The 21,527-nt window shown below is 41.9% G+C and overlaps 1 long non-coding RNA gene across 2 annotated transcripts in view; it reads left to right on the top strand.

The window, feature by feature from the left end:
* Nucleotides 1–21,527, top strand: part of LOC111925681 (uncharacterized) — a 99,335-nt gene that overhangs the window by 67,007 nt on the left and 10,801 nt on the right. The window contains exons 1-2 of one of the 2 annotated variants that reach the window (XR_015283221.1): nucleotides 8,039–8,262; nucleotides 8,436–8,523. This is a non-coding gene — a long non-coding RNA (uncharacterized LOC111925681). Of the gene's footprint in view, nucleotides 1–8,038; nucleotides 8,263–8,435; nucleotides 8,524–21,527 lie in introns of those variants that run through there. The other variant, XR_015283222.1, reaches the window with a different exon arrangement.

Here is a 21,527-nt window from a genome sequence, read left to right as displayed (position 1 = left end):
CTATTATTGCCCAGTATGTCAGTTTTATTTCTGAAAGGATTAGCTGGAGATGGGAAGTTTAAACTGTGAATCAAAATGCATGCAGGTATTGTGAGAAACAGGAATGAACAGACTGCTTTTTAAATCATTCTGTCCATCCACATATTGTTATTATGATGTAGTTAATCTTCCTCGGATTTAATCAGGAGTATTTCTGAATCCTTTATTGCCATGGTGTGTGTGTAGCAGACATGGCAGAAGAAAACACTGGCAAGTTCCCAGAAGGGTTTGGTCTAACTGTCAGCAACTGGTTATGGTTGTGGTTCCAGATTTTTCATTTTGTTGTGAATCCTTGAAGAACCTGTCGATGAGGGGTGTCTCTTCCTATGCTGAGATCAGTGAGTACAGCAATATTTACAGCTTTGTGGCATGTGATATATGCTATATCTCAGTCAGAAGGATTTCTACTGAGCATTTACTGAGTGAGATGGTGTGTCATACCATAACTCACATCTGACCTGACTAGTTTGGCCATAAATTTCTTGTCTACAAAACGATTTTTTTTCTCTCCTTGGAAGTGACATTCAAGGATATAGAGAAGTGGCGAAGACTGGATTGCCATTGGCAAACACTATTGTTTTTAAATCCCATCTGAAGGTCAGGAGAGATGAATATTACATCATGCAAAATCATTTTCTTGCTAAATTTGCATGCTGGCCCTGAAAATTGCAGTTTCTGTCAGAGCAAGTTAGAATTGCTGCCCAAGTTGTCCTCTGCCCCTCCCCGTGTCCTGGCTAGATTTGATAGATGTTCTTTCTGAGTGTTAACAGCAAACATTGCAGGAATGCTTGTAATAAAGATGCTTGACACATCAAATTAAACTGCATAAACCCAGCCCTGCTTTTGAACTGCTTGCTCCCGTAAGGGGGGCTGTGGCCACTGGCGCCTGTGGCCGGATGACAGCTCAGTTATACAAGAGCAGAACAACAAAGTTGACTCCTGAGGAGCCTGGTGCTTTGTTCTACAAAGACTGGGGGGAAAGAAGCAGCTGCTCCGCTGCTTCCGTGCAATAGCTCCATTGTTAGACAGACAATACTTGGACACAAAGCACACATAACATTTGAAGCCTAGGGGTCCAACATCACTCTCTTACTTTCACTGTAGGAAGCATGTGGCATGCTTGTAAAAAGAGGCACACGCAGCTGGCTAAAGCTAATTGTGCAGAAAAGTTGGGCTGATGTGTAAATAACTTCTTTGACAATGTCTTTGGCTCTGGTTTTAGAACTTTTTACAGACCCTGAGTACTAAATCTATGCCTGTGAGAGTGGCTAACCCACAATGCTGAGTAGATGTGGCCATTTCTACAAGAATTACTTTTCTTTTTCCTCAGTATACACTGGAAAAAAAATCAGCAAAGGTGGAGATGATCTAGAAGAGGTCATAGAGGGAGGAAATGTCATTGAGTTTTGCAAGGATATTCTTGAATTATATCTAATGTTCTACTACAATGATCCAAAAGGAAGCTTCTGCCAGAAACAAAGGGTACAAATGTTTTCAGAAAAGTGAAGCACAGCTAATTTTAAGTGAAGTGAATAAAGTGCTTGAAAACTGAAGCCTGAATATGTTTGTCCATTTGCTTGCCTTGGCTGAAGACAAAAGGTTGGTTGGAATTCTTAGGAATAAAATATGAATGAGTATTTTTGTTAGCATAAGCCATTTCACCACTGCCAAAACAGCATCACAAATCAATATTGGCATTGTCAAAGTTAGAGAAAGATGCAATGAGTTAGAGATGTAAAGTAAGAGAAGGAAAATTTGCTTCTCCTAATCTAAAGAGACCCAAAATAAAGCTTTTCTTTTAATCAGAGCCAACGTTTGTAACAAGCTTACCCATGTTTCAAATTTCAAACTGAGAACAGGCTTTCTGAAGCAAATGTGATTGTGAAAATGGATGAAGAGGATTGTTTTCAATCTGTGCTTTCATGGAACTGGAGGATTGTTTTGGATTAATGTGCTGGTTTCAATAGTATGGATATTTGAACTGGACCAGTCCTCTAAAATGCTGAAATTCTGATATCTCTGAGAGCATCAGACATGCTGGTGAGGCCAAAGTAGAATGTGCCAAGATGGGGAAAAGCTGTGAGAACAGAGAATGCATCCTCCAGGGTGACCTGTTTTCCCAGTTTCATTGCAGCTTGCACTGCAGCTTGTCCTGTGCACCTGGACTTCTCTGTCACAGCCCTGGCTCACAGTGCTCCCAAAGCCTGGCACCACAGGTGCTGCTGCAGGAGACAGTGGTGCTGTGTGGTAAGAGCAATGCAAAGCTGGAGCTTCAAAATGGGATGTAAAGAAGGAGATGTGTTCAGTCAGTGGGATCTGACTCTCTTGAATCTAGGGTTTGTTCCTAAATACTCAGTTTTCGAAATCTTTGGAGTCTGACAGGCTGTTCTGTGTTGGTTCAGCTTTTGCTCTGGCATCTCTTGTTCAAGGTTTGTAACGGCATGTCCTCCCTCGTTGTTTGCCCAGGTGAAACATTTACATTGACCTTGGGCAAGTTACAGAGTGACTTAAACACTTCCAGTTTCCCTAGTAAACTATTTCTGGCACAGAGGTTGCTCCTGAGGTTATTATAAACAGGGCTGGGCTGTGCAAGTGCCTGGACAATTAGAGTATATTTTTTATGAGAACTCAGAGTACTCCTTTAGAAGAATGTTTGCCTTGTCTGATGACTACCTCAAAAACAGGCAGGTAGAAGGAAGAGAAAAAGTCACAACGCTTCAAAACATGAAAAATGACATCACCGTAAACATCAAACATCCAAAGAGAACATAGTACTGTAATGTCATGAATCACTTGAATAAAATCAAAACCTCTCCCTGAACACAGGGGCATGACTCCTCAACATGGGTCCTTACACAAACAGTTGCAGGAGGAAACCCTCCTGGTCAAGTCTCTCCATCTAATGACAGGTTCTTTTGTTAATACAGAGAACTAAGTCTCTCTAGATATTTTCAGCAGCTGTCATTTAAAAACCTACTTATTCATTAAAAAAAACCAAACCAAAACAAAACAAAAAAAACAACAAAATAAATACGTTAGTTTAAAGCAGTTTTTTGAGGGTTTTAAATTCTTTCTCTGCTTTTTTTCTGCTTCCTTTCCCCCTTTAACTTCACTTGGGACATGTACTGTGTGACATTTGCTTCATACCCAAGGAGGACAATGAAACTCTTTTGCTTTAAGACCTGTTAAGGTGAGAATCAAGCAGCTTGGTTTCTCATGTTTGATGGAAATGCCAGATAACTAGAAGGCTGTGGCAGCTTCAGTCAAATTTTTAGATGGATCACCTGGTTTGGTTGCTTCCTGCTGTTTAAGAAAAATTATGAGGCCTGTTGTTTCAGTCATTATGGTGGGTTTTGTTCACTTGATACAAGGAACATGTACATCAATAGAAAATCACTCAGGCCTTATGTTGCTTCAGACAATACTCAGGATATGAACACAAAGTTCTTGGAGGTGAAAGGAAAAGCCATTCCTCCATGGACTGACAGGAAATCAAAGTACGCAACACTCTCCTGCAAAGGGGCCCTTATGATTGGAAGGAACAAAGAAATAGAAAATATTATCTGTAACATACACTATTTGTTAAGCACACACTAGATTTTTCCATGGGGATGTTTAGTAAAATGTTAAAATGAATTGTAAAATTCAAAGTGGATTTGCCCCATCCCAGCACTTTTCTAAGGACACTTCTCAGAAAACAGGCCATTCAGTTGCACTTTTTTTTTTGTTGGTGAGTTTTGGTGGGTTTTTTTGTGCAAAAGCATGGGAAAGTATTATCTGAGTTAAAATCTTTCAGAGACATCCCAATAAGCAGTTAATTTTGAAAGCTCACCTTCCTGACATTTCAAAACAGCTACAAAAATTGTATCTAAAATATGACTAATCCTGAAATCCATGGAATGACTGGAATATTCCATCGTAGGAGTAAATCTTGTGAGATTATCTTGTTCATGTGAGAGGCAAGTTCTAACAGCTACAAAATAAATCCCTCCTGTTCCCTGGGTTGCTCTGTTAATTTGTGTGCCAGTGGCAAGGGAAAGGATGCACAGTCTAGTTCTTGCAGGATGATTTGGTGCAGTTGTTGGGGAAACATTTTGCTGATGGTGTTTCCTCTGGGCAAAAAGACTTGTCTGAGCTGTAACTACAATATCCCTTCTAGAAAGAGCCTGGGACAGAGCTAACAGGTTTTAAAGTCAAAGTGCAACTGTTGCAAGCTTCTAAGTTTTTATGAAAATTGCAGTTAAGTGTCTTGTAAAAAGATATTTTCTTCTCTATAGCCGCTTAAAATTTTTGTAGTTGCTTGTACATCTTGTCACATGGTCTTGCCAAAGAGCAGCTGTGCTTGTCCTGGGGCTGCATGTCACCCTGCATATAAATTGCACAAAGAGAGCCTGGACCTCTGGTTCAAGTGCCAGTTTTGCTGTGCACCATGAAGTTTGAGTGCTGCTGTGTGGGGGGGACCTGAGGCAAATACATCCTCTCTTATCCTCACAATTCAAATTCACTACCCCCTTGGTCAGTCCTCTCTGCAGCCCTTGCTGGGTCTGACAAGACCACGGATGACATCTTTGGATTTCTCTGTCACCTTATTACCTTTCTGGATGGAAACTGAAAATAGTGTTATGACTACCAGCTTTACACACAACACACATTTGGAAGTGACTGGAACACATCCAGCTTTTGTCTTCCTGGTTGTTCACCAGGTAACAACTTTGGCTGTGTCTGGAATATTTTTGTCTCAGAGGCCTGGAGATGAATGGCTCTGCATGTTATTGTAGTTTTACTGGGACATTAAACATTGCTCCCAGTAAAAATATCAAAATTCTGCATTACAGCCTTCATGCCCATAATTAAATTTGCATTTAGTTTAGCTCAAAGACAACAGGGATTACTTTCTGTAGTAATGTGGGGTTTTTTCTTGAGAAAACTCAAGGGAAACCTCTCCTACATGCATGTTGTATTGACCCTGGTCTATTTGTCTGTACTCTCTTTTTTTAACCAATGTTGAGACTAATTGAATTCTATAATTATTTTCATGGTATCACCAAATCAATGCTGCCTGTCAGCTTATAAATTGTACCTTTTATTGAACATACTGCTAATTGGTAAAGAGTGATGCTTAAGCAGCATCTCAAAGCAGGTCTGACACCACAGATCCAAAAATCAATGTGAGTCCCTCAACCTGTAAAATATTTTATAAGAGGAAGGGTTTAATTTCCATGCTATTTATATCCGTGTTGAACAAAGCCATTCTCCCAGGGACCTCTGAATTTAAGAATAGACATGACAGATCAAGAACCACTTCTGTGAGAAGAATTTGGACCAGATACACCCTGCATCAAAACCCCTTGGTTAGTGCCAGCATGCCTCATTAAATCACATAAACCCATGGAAAATACATGTCTGGCTTACAAAATCTGTCCCAGGGAGACGAGTCTGTTTTGATTTTATATAAGCAGCTATTCCCACTGGATTAGTCCTTTGCTTAATGGGTTCCAAATGGAAGCAAGGGATTTAGCTCCAGAAACTTTGTCTGAAGAACACTTTCTTACCTTAGAGATTACAAAATTTCATTAACAGTAAATAATCTTTTTACAGACTGCCCTTAGGTGTCCTGCTTGCATTGCCAGCTTCCTGTGGAGGGGTGGCTGATTAGTGAAGAGGGACTACTGTTTATTCCCTCATTCCTTGTGGTAGACCAGGATCCTGAGCTGCTACTCTTGATTGATTTGTTCTGACAGTGCATGGAAATTACAGCACAGACTTTTCTAGGGCATTCTCCTGTTTCAAAAAAAGCATTTTAATAGCTTGATTGGTCTCCATGAATGTGGATATGTCCTGGTAATTGGCTGCTGTGCTCCCGGTATTGCATTCTAATGTTCCACTGTATGCAATTGACTGAGAAGTACTGTATAAATTGGAAGGATAATTGGATTAACTGCAAAATGACAGTGATTAAGATCCTAACCTGGGTTCTGGAGCCTCTCTTTTAGCAACAGCTTCCTCTGTGACTCAAAGGAAATCAATGAAGGTTAGGTGACTCCATACCCTTGGAGACCTGGCCTTCAGTTTCTCTGTGCAGCCTGCAAAGCAGGGACCACAGCACGATTTCACTGCACCAGCTCTCTAAGAACACGTGTTTGGGGGGTCTGTGTTCACATACTGAGGTTACAGAGTCTATCTGCTCCATCAATCAGTGGGTGAAATTGGGCTACATGGAACACAAATCCTGACTTTTCTTGTCTGTTTCATATGGTTTGAGACAATCAGGGAGAAGAATGAGACCCTGAGCCAGAATAGATCCTGCTGGTGTGGAGTGGAGTAGTTTATGAGGAATGTCCTCACAGGCAGAAGATTTGATTATACAAGGGCACAGGTCCTAAGCTGTGCCAGGGGAGGTTTAGTCTGGGCATTAGGAAGAAGTTCTTCACAGAAGAAGTGATTGCACTGGAATGGGCTGCTCAGGGGAGGGGTGGAGCCACTGTCCCTGGAGGTGTCTAAGAAAAGACTGGATGTGGCACTCAGTGCCATGGTCTGTTTGACATGGTGGTATTAATTCATAGGTTGGACTCAGTGATCTCAAAGATCTTTTCCAACCTAACTGATCCTGTGTGATTCTGTTGCTCTGTGATTGACTTTTTCCTGAAACCTCTACCAAAGCCAGCTCTAGAGCAGTCTCTGTGAGCACCCCTGGGTCTGAAAGTCCTTGCTCAGGAGCAAATGCCCTCTGTGCACCTGCCTGAAGTGATTACTGGTTGCTTTGCAGACAGCAAAGCCCTAAAACTTTGCATTGTCATGGAAATAGCCAAACATGAAAACTCTGAATAAATGCTGGGGCAACTAATTCTTAATTCATCTCTTATGCAAGACTTATCTATTTTGTGTGATCTGGTATGTTAAAAAAACCCAAAGAAGTCACCAGCTACTATTCACCAGAAGTCTGTTGTCCTAGAATTGGCTGCTGCTGACTGCACAGCAGCCACCCATGGCCAAAAAATTATTAACTATTTCTTTATCTCCTCTCTGAGACATTTAAGACTCAAAGCATTTTCTTTTGTGTTGCTGTGTGTCTGCACTGTGTCAAGTGGCTGGACAGAAAAGGACTTACATAAGGTTATGAGAGGATTGGGTAACACTAAGATGCAATTTCTCTTAGGAAGACACAGCAAGGTCCAGCAAGGGTGCTGTCTATCTTGGTGGCATCTTCCTTAGGCCATGGCCAGGTGTGGCAGGTCAAAAGAATAAGGAATACGCTGTCAAAGTGGTTTGGGGTTTTTTTGTGTATGTGGGAGGGGGGTTGTATTTGTTTGGATGGGTTTTTTCCAAGTGTTGTTGTTGTCATTGTTTTGCTTTTGTTTTGTTGGGGTTTTTAGTTTCTTTATTTTTTTTGTTTGTTTTTCTGCTTTATTTTTTACTGGATAGTGGGGGAAATTAACGTAATTGCATGAGGAAATATAATGATGAGAACCTAGCACTGAGTCTGTGAAATTTACCTGTTCTGGCAATGTTTCTGTGAAATGACACCAGTGCTTACAGAAATATGGCCTATGCTGGTTTTTGTTTTCTTTCTGCAATCCCTTCTGAAAGAGCTGCCAATCACATGTTACAGTGTTGTGCTTTACAATGTACAGCATAGGTAATTTTTTCAAAGAAATCATCAGTAAATCAGCTTTCTTGTACTAAATCAATGTTACTTTACCATTTCCAGATAATTTATACGATGTAAAGATAAGCATTTGCAAATTCAAGACATTTAATTGTTGATCAGTGTTCCTGCCTCGTGTCAACGGATTTATGAGTTAACAGTCAGTGAGAGCTGAGTGCTGCTTTCATTTCCAATCAATGAGGTTATGCTTGGCAGGCATCAGGGTTCTATTATGTTCAGCCAATGAATACTTTGGTACAAACCTGTACAAAGTAGAGTATAATACAGAAATACTGTTTTGAAGTAGAAAGTTCTGTCTAGAACTGTCTGGCAGATGAGGGAAGGTGAAAAAATTGTTGGTCAAATTACTTTTTTGATCACAGATGTCTGGGTACCTCAGTTTGATATGGTAGCACTTAATGATTAACACAAAGAACAAATAACTTTCCTCAATTCATCCAATCTGCTTGGATTTCTAAACTTCTGTGGAAATGACCACACACACACGGGCTCCTATAACAGCAAGCTTTGAGGTTTATTAAAAAACCAGAATTCACCAGGCCTGTGCCAAACCTTCGGTAAGGACCATGAAAAAGGCTTTTTAGATACTTTAGCTTTTCCAGTAATGTATGTCTAGGCAAACTCCTGCTCTGTCTTGCTTTTTCTCATACTTCTGTTGGCCTTCACTTAGAGGCTTGATTTTCTGAAGGTGTATTTGAATATCTGATTTTCATTGTTTGTTTTCCCATAGGGATTACAGAGATTGGATGTCCTGTGATATCACAACAGAGGATTTGCAATGTCAGGCTTTTGGAAACTAAATTATGCGATCATTCAAGGTATTGTATCAAGTGCAATCATGTACATGTGGGTACTAGAGGGTATTGGTACTTGGGTCTAAGTCATTTGAATTTTCCAACGTCTTGGTTTTCACAAGCTGATTTTTTGTAATTGTTGTTTATGGGGAAGCATTCTCAGTGCTTCATAAATCACAAAATATTCTGAGTTAGGAGGGACACATAAAAATCTTCTCTTTCAGACTGACACTTGAAACAACTCTTTTCTGCTCCCTATTGATTTCTTTTGTACCTGTTGGCATCTTTTAGCTACTCCGGATCACAATTTCTCCAGTGATAAAATAAGATAAAGATGAAACGACGTGACAGAAAGTTGACACCCTAATTGTTATTACTGCTACTATATTGGTTAGATCTGAGGCTTTCTATGTTACTGATATGAATAATCACAAGCATTTGGTTTCAAACTTAACACACTGCAGAACACCTTGAAAGTTCTGGATTCACACTTTACTTCATACACACAGCAAGCCCCAAAAAACAAACAAACAAAAAACCGAAACAAAACAAACAAAAAAGCCCCCACAGCTAACAATTAAAACAGATTAAATAAAAATCCAGTTGAGATAAAATTTTGGCTTGCCACTATGGAAAAGCCCAGTAGAATTCTGCCCTGGCTTTCACAACACACCTGAGAATGAGTCACATTGTTTTGATAATCTTGTATTACCAAGATATTTTCTTTTTATTTGCAACACCAACTAAATATATTTAAAAGAAAGCTGCATCTGCTAGGTCTTCTTTTCCTTGGCAGAATTTAGTAACAAGTGTGCCGCATAGCTGGCTCTCAGATCAACTAGCTGATGCCTGGGTGCTTCATTCTAGTCCCTCTAAAGCCATCAGGGTCCCAGTGTAGGACAAATCCCAGGGAAACTGAGGCCCAGTTCTGGTCTGGCTTCTTCCTTCCCTGCTGATGACCCTCACCTGGTGCTTTTTCCTCACCCAATTTGCCTCACATGGGGCTTTGAGGGAGATTCCTCTGAAAGGCCACCAACTGAATTTCTGCTCTTTTCATAAGCTTGTTGTAGTCTTAACAAAGCATGCCTAAAAATAGTAAAAATAACAATAACAGTCATTTTTTGTATGTGTGCCATCAGCCCTAAGGACATGAAAGCCAGGCACCCATTGTGCTGACTTAATGACTGCTGTAATGATTGGCATGAGAAAGGAACATCACAGCTCTTTTGATACTTCAGGGAACAAAGGCACACTTTTCATCCCCGAGCTTACTTACAAGGCTAAAAGATGAGACCGAACAGTGCAAAGACTTGGCAGTGTCAGTGTGGGGAAGGGTGAAAGGGAGAAACCCACAGCTTTTATTTCTACACATAAATAATGCCTGCTTTTATTAATACTCCTCTATGAGTTGAACCATGTGCTGTAGCACTGTATCACTTCAGAGTGATGTTGTTTCAATGGAAAAAAAAAAGGTATTTTCCACCTTTAATCCACTCATAAAAATATTACCACAAAATCTCCTTCTAATATGCATGCCTCAGGAAACAAACATATATGATCCCTGATGGTAGAAATGTGCCTACCAGTACTGGCATGTTCTGCTTTCCCCTGTCTTTGTTTGGATATTTTCCATTTTTTGTTTTGTCCTCCTTGTGGCTAGGAGTGTAACCTTGTTCTTACACTGGTCTGCCTCATTGTGCCCCTCCGGATGAATTTACAAGAGAGCTTCAAATCTCAGCATGCTTCAGCTCTTGGATTACGCCAGCATCCATTTGAATTGAGGCAGACAGGCATGGCCCTGGGGCTTTGGACAGAGTCTAGACCTGAGATGCAGTGATGAACTAGGACAGGGAGGATGTCACAGGCTATGAAACTCCAAAATGGTACAAGATGTAAGTGGAAATAGATGAGGAGTAGGCTGCAGGTCAGCTGTTGCAAAATATGTAACCAGATTGACTGCTCAGCTTATTTCAAAACACTGGCTTCCCCTTTTAGACTTGAAAAATAATTAGGAGCAGAAATCTGTTCTGTTTTCTAGAAATGGAAAGGAACTGGAATATCAGCAAGTTTATTCTCCTTAATAAAAACAGAATTGCCATTATTTTGAGTGGAAGATATTAGCTATGATAGCTTGTTTCCCAAAAGACTAAGACACAAAAATACCTTTTAATGGCTACAGTTATTTCCATATTTTACTGTATTTTCTTTTTCAGTTGCCTCAAGGTTTTATTCTTTGCCAGAAGTTGTAGGGCATGGGTAAATGGAATTAGTCAGCAGATTACAGATCTATTGCTGATTTAGCCCCCCAGAAAAAAAAAAATACAGCGTGAAGATGAAGTATATTGTTTAATTACAGCAACATCGAATTGCTTCAGTTAATCACTGACTGAATATACCCTAAGGCTTTTAAATCAGAGGTATACAGTAATTTTCAATAACCCCACCATGGAAAGAGCTTCCAAATCTCCATGACTTAAGACCACACAGCCTGGCTATAACAGATTTGAATCACCTGCAAATTGTGTTTACCCTCATGCAGCTGCTTATTTGGAGTCCAAGTGCATCTCACCAATATTTAGCCATTAGGTCATGAAGGCAACAGTTCTTCAATGCATATATTGAGACCAAGCCTCTTTAGCATATTGACTTGATGAATGGGAAGCCCTAGCCAGTCTTCCCAACACCACCCAGGGTGAGCATGGTGGGACAGAGACATTCCACACAGGGCACGTATCCTCTCTACTCTAAGCAGCAGCGTAAGCATACCAGCATTTGTTTGAGAATTTATTTCCAAATTAACTCACATAACTTGAATACTAACTTTCCAATTGCTTGGAAGCTTCCAAAAAAAGCCCTCACTTAGATGCTATTTTTCCTTAATGTTTTAATTGTGAGTTTTAGCAAGGAGAGATTAAGGTATCACCTCTGGTATTTATTACCATTTATGGTGACTTTGAGGAGAGACCTGTCTTTTGGACAGAAAACAGAATGAAAGAATGCTTTATCAAGACATTTTTCCTACCCTATCTCTTTTTCTAAAATTCCATTTGACCATTTGCTATTACAGTCTGAATATGCTCATTGTTGATTGAAATAATTAATATTTGACATGAACATTTGATGATAATCCCTTTAAGCACCTCAAAAGAGGGGAATGCAGAATTGCAACAGTCTGCTCTTAATGACTGTATTCCTGTTTAGTGTTTGCATTTTGGTATTTCAGAAGGAGAGCACTGGAGAATGAGGTTATGGAACACCCAGCCTAAAGACTGAACTTCTTGCTGGGGTTGCTTTAGGGCATTTTGAAAAATAATACAGTGCCTTACTGTGCCAGGGGGTTTCCTGGTCCTGACCACTGAGAACTGCTGATATCACTGTGTTACTGGAATAGGAATTGTGGCAAAAGGCATTGAGGAACCTCTCTGGTGCCAGTGCCTGTTCTGCAACAGTGCTGGATTTGGATTTTTCTTGCTTCATGTCCCATATCCACCTGACCTCCACTTCCCTTTCTTTAGGGCCCCAACAAGGCAAATTGCCCCATCTTTTCACTGAATTGTATTTTTAACTTCACAGGAAATCTTTGGTTTTCATTCTGGATGTGTCAAATAATTTCTATCTTCTTCTTTCCTTCCTTTCCTTGCATTTTTATTCGGGGTAGAGGAGTCTTGCATCTCTGGGATCTCCAATATTGGAAGGACCCTGACATGTTGGATTGGGTCCAGAGAAAAGCCACTAATTTGATTAGAGGGATGGAGCAGCTCTCCTATGAGGAAAGGCTGAGAGAACTGGGTTTGTTCAGCCTGGAAAAGAGAAATCTTTGGGATGAGTTAATTGTGGCCTTCCAGTACCTGAATGAAGCCTAAAAGAAAGATGGACAAGGGCTCTTTACAAGGGTATGTAGTGACAGGACAAAAGGGAATGGTTTCAGACTGAAAGAGAAGGTTTAGATCAGATATTAGGGGGAAAAAAAAAATTCTATGAGGGTGGTGAACTACTGAAACAGATTGTCCAGAGAATTTGTGAATATGGAACCCTGGAAGCGCCTAAGGGTGGGTTTGATGGATCTCTGAGAAACGTGGTCTAGTGAACTTGGTGACCTTTCCTGTCCCTTCCAACCCACGCCCCTCTGCGATCCTATCATCCATCCTATGGTATCTGGAATAAATAACACTATCACAAGAATGCTTGCGGCCGGCGGCCGTCCGCAGGAGGAGGGGAGGAGGCTCCGCTGAGGATGCGCAGCCCCGGGGCGGGGGCGCAGTCCCGGCAGCCGCCGCCAGGGGGCAGGAGCAAAGCGCCCGCAGCCCCCGGGAGCCGCCGGCAGCAGCAGCGGCCCGGCCACCGCCGCTCCCCAGGGATGCCGGCAGCAAAGCCGGCCCCAGCCAGCTGTCCGGGGACGAGACAGCGCTCAGAGCAGCCTGACGGAGCACCAGGAGGTGCGATTGCTACAAGGTCACCCAGTTTTTCCCAAACGGGCTCGTTTCTCTGACCTTCAGGGAAGCGTATTGTCAGAATAAAAGCAGAAAACGTCGATTTTCCCGTCTTCCTTGCAGAAACTGGCGTCTCCTTTTCGGTCCCCACCTTCATCTTCTGCTTGTCATCCATCCCCTTTGTGCAAAGATTGATCATGATGGCATGACGTGATGCTAAATGGGGAGTAAGTGGAGTGTCTCCCAAATGAGGTTTGGCTCTTTATTTTCCTAGTGTGTCATCATGTGCCCACTTCCTAAAAAGCAGCCCACAGCAGTGATGTGGATTGCTGTCACTGGGATGAGTAAGACCAGGAGAGAAAGCGCAGGGCTGAAAATAATTTGCGGAACTGTAAAAATCCAGGCTTACAGTACTAACTGAGCCAAAATCATGCAGAGTAATGAAAGACATACCAGATGCTGTAAACAGCCTCCTTTTAACATTTGCAACAAATAATATTTAAAAAAACCCGACTGATACTCACCAAATGCTACTAAACCCTTGCAAAAGCTGTGGAGCAGAAAGCTCTCTCCGAGTGACCTTTTCCACTTTGCATTTTGGGGTTTGCCTTGTGCCAACACCCGGAGCAGCCAGCACCAGCTATCTGCAGGGCGTGGTGCCAGGCTCCCAGAGATGTCCCCGAGGGTACAGGCAGACTGCCCACTTGTGTGTGGCGCTGCCAGCAATCCCTCCAGGGTCAGCCAGGACAGTCTCCGGGCAGCTTGGCACCCGAGCAGAGCTGTCCCAGTGGAGAATCAGCTTCACTGGCTCTGGATGTGATGGCCTGGGTGACCTCCTAAGGCCACAGTGTGCAGGGGGTTGAAGGGCTGGGGGTTGCTGCAGTGTCATGTTTACAGTATTGTGGTAACCTACCCAAGATTTAACCAGTCAGGCAGTAATTGTGGCAGGAACACTGAGCAGGTCATTATGCTTGTGCTTTGCAAGGCCCTCAATTCAGCTTTTGTTGGGGAAAATAAAAATAGAGAGCTGCTGCCTTGAGTATTACTGAGCAAGACAAGAACCAGTGGCTGGCTAGAGATTGCCCATGAGCTTTGGTTTTAAGAGGGTTAGCAGCACTGTGATATTGTTCCCATGCTGTGTTGATATTTACTCCTGTCTGATACAAGAAGTGACAGTTTCAGCAGCTCAGGGTGGCGTAGCCTGGCCCTCTCTGTTTATGCAACCCCACTTTCCTTGTGGAGGACTTTGCCTTTGCTTTGCTGCTCTGAAATGCTTCCTCTCAACTGTTTATTTGGATTGGAAATGCTATCCTTATTGTTTTTTGTACTGAAATACGACGTCTTATTCTCTGTTCGCTCTTTTCCTCCCTTTCTCTACACCAAATGGAGATGAGAGTTGCCAATCAGTTTATAGCCACTCACTTCTCAGATTCCTGTATCTCCTGTTTATTTACTTTTTAGAAGTCTGTGTATACATGTGCAGAAAATGCTGTCACGGCAAGTGACAGAGCCACAACTTGGAGTGGCATTACCTGGGTCTGCACCAGTCTATTGCCAGGCCCCTGGCAGGTGAGATTTGAGAAGACCCTTAACTTGGAGCCTGCCAGCTGGTCTCTGGGGTCTCAGCATTGCCATCAGATCACTCCAGAAGAAATAAAGCCATAGGGCAGATTCTATCCATCCTACTGTGTACTGGAGGATACTCACAAAAATGTTGTGCACAAAATGAGGTCCACTAACAAAAATGCTGAAAGAAACTCAGGGAAGCCAGGGCTGAAGATTTTCCTGCTGCTGGTACCCAGGGGCATAGAGGGAAGTTTGGCTGCAGCTTTTGCAGCAGAGAGCTGAGCGGAGGAGCCCTCTGAAATGGGAACCGTCTGGTAGCACAGGAACCGTCTTTGGCGCACTTCTCCGTAAGCTACACCCAGGCATTCCGGTGTCACTGGGGGGAAACTGGAGCTGGGTCCGTGCTCTCTGTGGCTGAGAGCAGCTGGGAAGCACAGTGGGTGGAAGTGGCAGGGGGCAGGAGGCTGCTGGAGTGTGTTTGTGCTGGGGCTGGGGGTGCTCTGCTCACAAGCTGCAAAAACAGTCAGCAGGCCCATCGTGGCTGCTGTTATTGGAGAGGGTGCAAAAATGGGATGCGTCCACTTCGGTGCTTAAAAGCATCAGCAATCTCCATCATCCATCTCACTGCTTTTGCTGACATGATTAATTTTCAAAGGATTGGGCATGGTTGTGTTAGATTCTGTAAATATCAGAAACTTGCCAGATTCTCTAAATATTGAAAATCATTTCCCAGAAATATTTTATTTTTTGAGCTGGTTGGTTAAAGGTAGTGTAAATTACACTTTTATTGCTTTAATAAACAGGCTATAACAGACATTCTGATAGAACAGCAACGCTTTACACAGATGTTCAGTTTATGATTATGCCACACTGTTTAACAATGACCTGAAATTCTATATTGGAGAGGAACACACATTGTTTTAATTATCTTGATGATACAACAGCTTTATAAAACTTCCTACAGGCTCATCAGTTCAGATGCAGGTATGATTCATACTAGGCATAAAAAAATTACTCAGGAATATAATGTCACCATCGATAATAATAATTGTTCATATGCTCTTTAAACACAGTAAAAAGAGCATGTATTATTTAAGGTTGCCGACACCAGGGGATTTCCACTTTTCCCAAGTGGATAGAACAGTTTTTTACAGCTTCCCCATGCTCAGCTCAACACCAGCAAACTTCTCTCTGCAGGTGACAGCTCAGCTGCCACACCTGTCGTGTGTCATTGCACAGCCTTCCTTGTTCACCTGTACACAGTTGTGGTACATGGCTAAGTCCTGGGATAGTGCAGCTCCAGCTTAGCTCACAACCATGAAAGACTGCTGACTTTGTCTCTGGATGCTCCATGAACAACTGGGACACCTCAGGATGGTGCAGGTTGATCTCTGGATAAAAGTGACTTTTTGGAGTCCTTCCCCTCTTTATGTTCCATGATATTATAACAGTTTTGATTGTACTTGAACACCTGCTTGACCAGTAGATATGGCCTGTCAGAATTCCTGCTGTAGAACATGGCTTTTTGTCTTTAATATGAGCCTGTTTTAATTAGAAACTGACTGTAATATTCACTTCATTTGCACCCCTAGTTTCTCTCATCTGAAGCTGTGCCTGTGGAGAACTTTCCAAGGCCACGCCTGCAGACCATGATTTTTGCAATCATCCTCTTACTCTGCTGTAAAATCTTTACCTACAGAGGCTGAATGCAAGCACAGAGTACTGGCTGTAATGTAGTTACAGTATTGGATACAAATAAATCAGTTTCTGCTGCTCTGCACTGTAGCCAAGTGTTTCCAAAGCATATCTGGAACACAATAATAATATAATTTCAGTAAATTTAGTGAGGCTGTAACTCCAGAGACAGGTAATGGGAATAACTGTAATCCAAGAATTTAGTTTCCTGAATCCTAAGATAGATTCATGGCTTCAGTGAATGTTCTCCTGAATGTATCTCAAACAAAAGATGTGCTTGTTTTTACTTTTTTTTTCTCTGCTGCACTCATCATATCGTTTTCTCATCCTCATCTGTTCTTTGGCTTTTGCCCTCCTTTTATGAGTTACTCTCATGCTCCCATATTATACTGGTTCACAAGAGTTCACTCATAAAAAATTCAGTATTTATTTACCTTGTGCTACTTTCTTTTTATAGCACCTCTGAATGTAGTGTACATTCCTGATTCCAGAGCAGTACATGGTGCTTGGAATGCCTGGGTGATACAAAGTCCATGCATCTATCTGGGATTACATGCACATACACACACACACCATTTTACAGGATTCTTCTCAACTTACACATCAAATACCAAAGTGTTTTAGCTTTTTCTTCTCTTAGTCATAATTATTTTAAAACTATGTCATTTGGAATAATGACAGATTATTTTTTGTGTCTGTTTGAATAAAGATTCCTCATGAAATCCTATCTCACATTATTATAATTGCTTATTTAAAGAATCACCCAAAGTTTTGCTTCATGTTTCTCACTGTAATCTATAACTCAAGGTATACCACCTTGTGGGTGGCACTGCAGGAGGACTGGGACTTTAAATTATATTTGACTTTTACTTTACATTACACCTTTTATAACTTTAACCTTTTGTTGTTTTCTGTAGGCAGAGGTCTGCATCAAAATGGGCATAAATCATTACATATATATATATACACACACAGGAGTTTTTTTCGTGTTAGATTCTTCAGTTTTCATTTTTCATCTATTATTAATTTTGTACCTTCAGTTAGAGCCACTCTTTCTTTTCCCCTTAAAACTGAAGTGGTTTGAAAAGGTCTCTGATTCACCACTGGTGCCACTTCAGTACAATGCCAGTGTCATTTGACTTGTATATGGATAGTCACAGCTTTCATTGGAAAAACAAGTGCAAGAGCTAGAAAAAAAATGTACTATCATCTCTCTCAGGCCACCTGCCTGCACTGGAGGAGGTAAGGAATTCCAGGACAAGCTGTTTTTCAGACCTAGCACAGCAAATACATTCAGAAGACATTACTTCATAAGTCATTCCAAATGTTGGATCAGTTTGTCCTCTGAAGTCATAATATGATGCAGCTACATTTGAAATCCATCTGGCAGCAAGACTAAGTAATTAAACTCCTCTCTCCCGCTCCCTCATGTGGCCTCCCTGAAATGCCTTGAGGTCTGTCGCTCCTTCCCTTCTGCTGCAAGGCCTGAGAGGTCACCTGGCACAGGGGCAGGAGGCTGCAGGTGTCCCTGCAGTTGGAGACCAAAGGGTCTGAGCTGGCCAGGCTGTGCTGGCCTTAAAGAAACCCATGGCACACAGAAGCTGCATCTCCTGGCAGGTGCCTTCATCCATGTGCATCATTGCTGGTGCTGTGGTTATTATGGCAGTTATTTTGCAGCTAATGCAGTTAATTCCCTGCCAGCCTCCTGAACCCTGTCTCTTCCATATATCTTGGTGAGCTAATGGGGATTTAAACAATATTTGACTTGGAGGTACTACAAGGCAAACGCACAAGTCATCAAAGGCATGTTTTATAATCATAGCTTAACATGATTTTTTTCTTTGTCATTTGACTGAAAGAAAAAAGATTAAAAAATTATTTAAAAAGCCTTATGATTTTAAGCATGCAGAATGTCCCAGCCTTCTATCATGGTGAATCCATTTTCCCATGTTGAAGGGTGAAAGTTTACTCAGGAGTGATAAACAAGTCCCGTGGGACTGCAGCGTTCTACTGCAGTCATGCACAAAGTGAGTCGGCCAGGAAAGGGATGTCAGCCAAAAGGCTGCAGTCCCACACTTCAAAGGACAGCACTGATGGGCCACAGCTTTATTTTGCTTTCCAAAATGCTCTGATGAGCACTTTACTGCATTGCTAGTGATGCCGCCGGGAGACAATGTCCTGTCCTGTGTAATGGAAATATAAAAGGACGATTCTTATCTTATTGACACCTGCTGTGGTATCCCAGAAAGGTGGAATACATCATGTAACAAATTTAAAATAACTGTACACCCGACCTCATTACCAGGCCAAATAGGCAATGGATGAGAATAAAGTTAGTGGGATACTGAAAAGAGGTCATTGCTTCTCTGTCTCATTGTTTTGACCTATTTATAGGCTTTTAAAATACTCAAGAACTTAAGGAAAAGCCTTCCTGGAGAAATCTATTGGGAGTGGTTTACTTCCAGATGAGGTAGGGCTTGTTTAGCTGGACAAACATCAAGAGCAACACTGGAATTTAATAGTGGGTGGGAAGGACACCTATGGGGATGACATGACAAATGTTCCAGGCCATCCCTGCTGTCACCCCCAAACCAAGGTAACAGTGCACTTTCTGAGCTGTTTCAGGGCATTGTCTCTGCCTGGATAACCCCTCTGAAATGCTGCTCTGCCTCTTGAGGCTTTTACTAATCCCCATCCCAAGACAACATATGAAAGAGTATTCTCCCACTGCATGTGAAGCAATAAGCAAGTAGATTCAAGAGCCTGAGAGACAAAGCCAGTGCTCCCCTTGCATGGTGCTCAAACTGAGGTGAATTCCTTGAGGCTGGGAGGTAGAACAGGATTCTAAGACAAAGCCTACATTTCCTAGTGCAAAGCATTCAGTAAAGTCCCCCTGCAGTGGACAGGGCTGGAATGGATTGGATCTTGATTTGTGTCAGCCTCATGGATAGGCAGAACCTGGAATTAGCACTCATTGAGTTGTGCAGACTCATGAGTAGTCACAGCACCTGTTGTTGTAGGTGACTACTGAAAAAAATTGAGTCTGAGAGCTTATGTGTGATCCTTATCACATTTATGTAGGACTTAACTGTACAGATATTCTTCTTTTCCTTTTTCCTCCCAGCTGACAGGTGTGAGCTGCTGCTCAAGAAATAAAATCTTTTATTTCTTTATATCTCTTTACCTTGTCACTATAACTTCAAAACTTTATTTACCTCACCAGTGCCTGTACTTTTTCATCAGACACCTTATGATTGTCATCAAATTTTCCATGTGTCATTTGAAAATCAGATGGTGTTGCTTTTGAGAGTAACAATTTCAAATGGGAGAATTAATTAGTATGAACCTATTTCTAACTTGATAAAATATTGAGTTGATAGGCTTTAGAATGCAATTTTCTTCACCAAGTAAGGTTCCTGACTTCCTATTATTGTTAGGGTTTAGAGTTTGTAACTGCTATAAGTTCACTGCTTGTGTGTATTCAGCTGTTGCTTTCATGGCAATTCCATGACTTGGTGACAGTTCTCCAATCTGAAGCAAAGAAGCCAGTGCAGGATGATCAGCTGATATATTTATCATTATCTTGGAGCCAGTGTAATGAGAGAAGTGGGGACTTGGAAATCTGAAGAGTGTTACTGTGTGACATTTCAGAAAAAGCACAACTTGGGTAACAGTGGAGTTGCCTAGAACCGCGTGACTTAAGTTATTAGTAAAGGTGTACGTCTTTACATTAGATATTGTATCTTTACATTCTGTATTAAACAGCTCCTGACCTCTGAGGCTCTCTGAAAGTAGAGAGTTACACAGCTCTCAGGATGGGGCTCTGAGCTGAAACCCCTGCTCAGCTCCTTAACCACCTGAATGGCAGCTGATATCTGGGCCTGGCCTTCTCTTCATGCCATCATTTCTTGTGCTGGAAATGAGAAGTTCAAAGGAATTTCTTCTGCAGATAGGAGGGCATCTTCCAGGCAAATGAATAACCACTGACCAGGTGAAAATCCTACACAGGTTTGTTAACCTCCTCATAGCTTCCTTGGAGAAGAAGTACATTAGTGGGGTTCTGCTTCTCATGACACCTTTATTTTTTTTTTAAGATTCTCAAATTAGTGGGTTTTACATCATCTTTGCTTGCTCAAGAACAACTTCTCAGCTCCTCTGGAGCAATTGCTAGATTTTGTATTCTTTGGCATTACCTTATATTTTGATCACCTAGTAGAGCAGAAAGCAGGATGCACTCCTCATATGTATTCCATCTTGGAAAGATTTTGAATCAAAAAGGCCTACAGAAGGGTAATTAAGGGCACATTTAAATGTCTCTGTCAGAAAGGAGTCAACACAAAAGGCAAACAGGTATGTTCTGAAGATCTCACTGTTATTCTCTGAATAAAGGGCAAGTAAATGCTCCTAAATGTACCCATCCCACTGCAGTCAATTTAGAGTAGGTTCACCTTTAAAAGGGTCATTTTTGGGTGTTTTGATGAAAGCAAGACAAGAGGCTTTGTGTTGTCACCTGGACTAGTGACCTCTAAGCAATGCCTTCCTGGGCCAGTCACTCCGGAATGGATCCTTCAAGCATAATGAGGGACACTTTTGGCCTATCCTGGAAAATTCATCATCTAACAGAGAAAGAGGAAAGGTTTTATTCTATAAAGTCAATGGCCTTTGCAAATGTGAATTTTAGCCGGAAAGTTCACAGAGAGTGATCTAAAGTTTTACAAATCCAGTTGAAGGAGGCTAACAAAAACTTGGGTTAAACTCTTCATTATTCTGGAGGTTCGTTCCTCTGAGACTTCTTAGAGGGCATTATTAATGCTGTGTGGCACAAACACTTGGATCTGGCACCAGAAGTCCTTGGAGCTGGCAACAGCTGCCTCTCATCTTCCCCCAGCACTTCTCCTCAAGTTAGTCATGGAGAACTTCCTTCTCAGAATCCAAAAAGGAAATAAAATCAACAGGGGAAATTTGAGCAGCTAATTTAAACCTGTCTCCATACTGTTGCTATGTGCTGACTGTTTAATACCTGGGAAACCGTGCTGGGACCAATGCACAGTGATGTCTCACCTTTTCAGCTGGTCTCTTTCTACCAGCCAGAAAAGTTTCTGTATTCCCTGGGAGAAGACTGGCTCTTCCTGGCAAGAGGACAAGTGACTCAGGAATGACTCACTGGTACAGGAGAACCTGCTGGCAGGCAGACACTGTCCTCAGTACTGGCAAAAGTCCTCTCTGCAGCTCAGTGATGGGGAACTGCAGGAAGCCAGCCTTTACCTGGGTGCTGCAGTGTGGCAGTCTGATGGCACAGACCTGGTGAAGGGAAGGAGGCCCCAAGGACATACAGTA

The sequence above is a fragment of the Cyanistes caeruleus genome, chromosome 2, assembly GCF_971803275.1.
Source record: "Cyanistes caeruleus chromosome 2, bCyaCae1.hap1.1, whole genome shotgun sequence".
Classification (NCBI taxonomy): Eukaryota; Metazoa; Chordata; class Aves; order Passeriformes; family Paridae; genus Cyanistes; species Cyanistes caeruleus.
Note: the sequence above shows the minus strand (reverse complement) of the source record. Positions and strands in the feature narration are given on the sequence as shown.